The sequence below is a fragment of the Psittacula echo genome (assembly GCF_963264785.1).
Source record: "Psittacula echo genome assembly, chromosome: 2".
NCBI lineage: Eukaryota > Metazoa > Chordata > Aves > Psittaciformes > Psittacidae > Psittacula > Psittacula echo.
Genome location: NC_137737.1, coordinates 74,164,250 through 74,167,873, shown reverse-complemented (window position 1 = coordinate 74,167,873; position 3,624 = coordinate 74,164,250).

The window sequence follows — 3,624 nt, the reverse complement described above, 5'->3', positions numbered from 1 at the left end:
GGCCAACCAGCAAGGGGTGGTAGGGCTGCCATGGGGCTGCCGAAATCCCAGGTGTCGCGACAGATATGGAGACTGTTGCTGCCCATGGGGTATCCCAGGAAGTCTTACAGCTGGAAGGGACGCTTGTGGCACAAGTGCCGGCTGTGTTGCTCTCGCTGAGGAGGTTACTGGTAGGGACAGGCACACGTGTGAAGCAGGCACACTGCCCTCGTTGCAGAAGCAGCAGCAGGGCTTTCTCCTCTCCGTCACAGGGTGGTTGGCTTCCACTGGACCCCACTCCTTGGCACCTCTCCACAGCAAGCAGCAAAGGAGGGTTGATCCCTGTAGCCCAGGACATGGTGAGGAGGAAAATGTTGCTGGCTGGGCATGCGGGGCACTCCCGGAGAGGGGATAACATGGTGGGGGATGCACTGAAAGGAGCCCTGAGCTCTGCTGTGGGATTTTCTTTTTGCAACTAAGCTGCACCCATTCTGCTGGGTCTTGAGCCTCCTCCATGCCTCTGGTGGAGGAAGAAAGTGGCAGCCACCTCTGCTGCTGAGCATAGTGCTGCTGACAACCTTTTCCTCCCTGCAGAAGTCAGGCAGGTGCTGTCATCCCTTCTCATCCTTCCCCAAGGAAGCAGATGTTCCAGTCTCAAACCAGGGCCAGAGCCGAGATCCTGGCCTGCCTGTTATTACCTTGTGGGTAAGAATAGGTGTAATGCTGCCCCACATGCACTATGACAGGCAAAACAGCTGATATGCCTTACAAGTGTGTCAGATAAATCCTGAGCAAAGAGCATTTATAGTTTTGGAGCCTGATTCACCTCTGCCACATTGCACCTCGCCAGAGGAATCCACACCCCTGAAGATGAGAGTGACGTGCGCCTGGCATGCTGCTGCATGAATAATGTCACTGAAGTTTAACACACAGAGCTGCTAGCAGGTGGAGTAAGGGTCTGTGATAACCAGCTGTGGTCATTTCCTGAGTGACAGGAGAGGGAGTGATTACCTAGTGATGGAGAGTTTGATCAGGGTCAAACACACATGCCTTCATCTGCCCAAACAATTCTGTCATTCCCTCTGACATTTTCATGAGCAAGCAGAGCTCTACTTAGGTAGCATGAAGCTATTTCCAGAGCTCAGCCTGCCTGAGCTGAAATCAGACTGTAGCTGCTGTCACAATGAGAACGGATAAGCAATGGGACCAAAGGTTCAGATTTAAAGAATAATAGTAATTGTAGTTAGAAGGGAGTCTCAGCTATTCAATGAGCTTTGGTTCAGGGCCTGTATCCTGCAGCCTCCTCCAGCAGCCACTGTGGAAAGGAAGGTGAAGGGAACAGACTCTCAAGGAACTCCCAAGAAGAAAAGGTAATATTTTTAATGATTTCCTGACAAGGGGTAATTCTCTGACATTCTCCCACACAAGTGAGCACTGCAGGAGGCTATCTTCAGTCTGAGCCTTCAGGAGGGTCAGTGCTGTGTTTCTTGCCAGACAGTGATCTTTTACCTAGTGTGATGGAAGAGGTTTCTGGTAGGGAGGGCTCCTCCCTGAGGAAGTTTTAAAGCTGAGGGGCTCACTGCGTAACTGCTGTGTTTGCAATAGTATTTCTGTGCAGATGAAGAGCACCTATAAAGCTGACAAGGTGACCACTGTGTCATGATAATGGATGTGTCATCCATAATACAAAAGGATGGGCTTAGCCAGCTTCATCTCTCAGGAGAACAGTTCTGCATTATTTATATATCTGGGATGTAAAGTTCAGTACGAAATTTCAAGTCTCTCTTGGGTGGCTGGCAAAAAAGGGCACTGAACAACCAGTCTCCCTTTCACCTCTGCATGGCGCTCCTAGCCTAGACTCAGCCAGACAGGTAGGTTGTCCCACCCAGTGATGGCTATGTCTGCCTCTTTGAAGGTGTATAACTGAGGCTCTTTTATCTGTGGTATTCTTTTTGTCTTTCCTGCTGGATCCTTTACAACCTACTTGTAGCCTGTGCTGGCCTAATTCAGTATACCTTAGGCATTGGTGCAATAGGGACAAGGAGGCAGAGCCACTATTACCTTGATGCAAGGTGGTGGAGATGCTTCCCCACTTCGTCTTCATTTTTTCAGTCATGTTTTCCTGGAAAGCATTAATCCAGGATATCAGCACCACTTACAGGGCAGAATTCTTGTGCTCGGCTCTGGCTAAACTACCTGGCCGCAAGTCCATCTTCTCCTTCTCCCTCTGCAGCTTTTTTCTTCCATTAGTTTCTATCTGCCACCAGAAAGCAGGCTCAAAATCCTGATTTCAGAGAAGACAATGGCAAATTTACTAGGTGTCCTCAGTCCTCTGAATTTCAGGATCCTCCTGAGCAAGGATTGAAACTAAGATCATCAAGCGTGAAGAAATGAATCGTAATAATCTTGGCACTTTGTCCACTTCTTTATGGGAAACATGACGTTCCAACAGCTCCATATTTCCTATAAAGTCTACCCAAAAGTGAAGAAACCATATCACACTCATCATTGTGCTGCATGTCCCCGGGGTCTCTGCCTGGCTGCTTAGACATGGATCCAAAGGGACTTTTTATCCTCATGATTTCATTTTTCATCAGTTTGGAGCTGGGGCTGGTTTTTAACATCCGTTTGTACAATGGAGCCCTATGCATTGGGCACTAATTTGGAGGCTTCTGGCTGCTATTGTAATACACATAATTAATGATAATAAAAATCTTAAAGATCTACTTGAGATAAGTGAGGATTTTCTTTAAATTAATGGACAAAAGCAAATACATTTTTATATGCCTATTTTGACCAAAAAAAGAAAAATTAAATGTGAATATAAAAACTTTCCCAGTCAGGTCTTTTTAATATCTTTTGTATGTAGAATTGTTTTAATAGAAAGCAAACTCATGCCCATACATAGAACCAAACAGGTAGTCTCATAGATCTGGTGTAGTAATGCCTTACTGCTGAGAACTGGTCACTGATTCCAGCTCATTCCTGAAGTGTCCTCCTGCACAGCATGCACTTTTACAAATCTTTCAGTCTGAGAAGCCACAGCATGCATTATTCGTGATGAATATACTGGTGCTCTTGAAACTCAGCTACTTCAGGCCTGGCAGGGCTGCAGTACTTCTGCATATAACCATGGGAAAAAGAGGAGCAATCTTTTGCTCAAAGGCACTGGAGCAGTCATTCTTATCCCCGTGGAAAACAAGATAGCAAAGATCAATATAAACAATAACTGCTGTTAATCTGTGTACTCTGCTACGTGTTCACATAGAGATGGGAAATCACTTTACAAGGCTTACAGCTTATCTGGGAGTAGCATCACTAAAATGTCATAATTCTTATTTGTGCATTCAAGTTCCCTTCATTTTATCATACTGATGGTGTCTGAGCAATTGCACCCCTGTGCCTGTTAGAAAACAGAGCTCTGCTGAAGGATGTCTGTGCTAATCAGGTATTTAATAAAGCTGTAGTTTTATCAGATACCTCTCTATTCAACTTAGGCAGCAGTGCCCCCTCACCACCACCCTAAAAACTATCTGCAGCAATCGGAGGATTCACTTCTGCCAGTGCATGATACTAGACATGGTAAAATGGCTGCAAACTCTTTGTGTGAAAAAGTTATTTCTGGAGTATGTAGCATATATTATT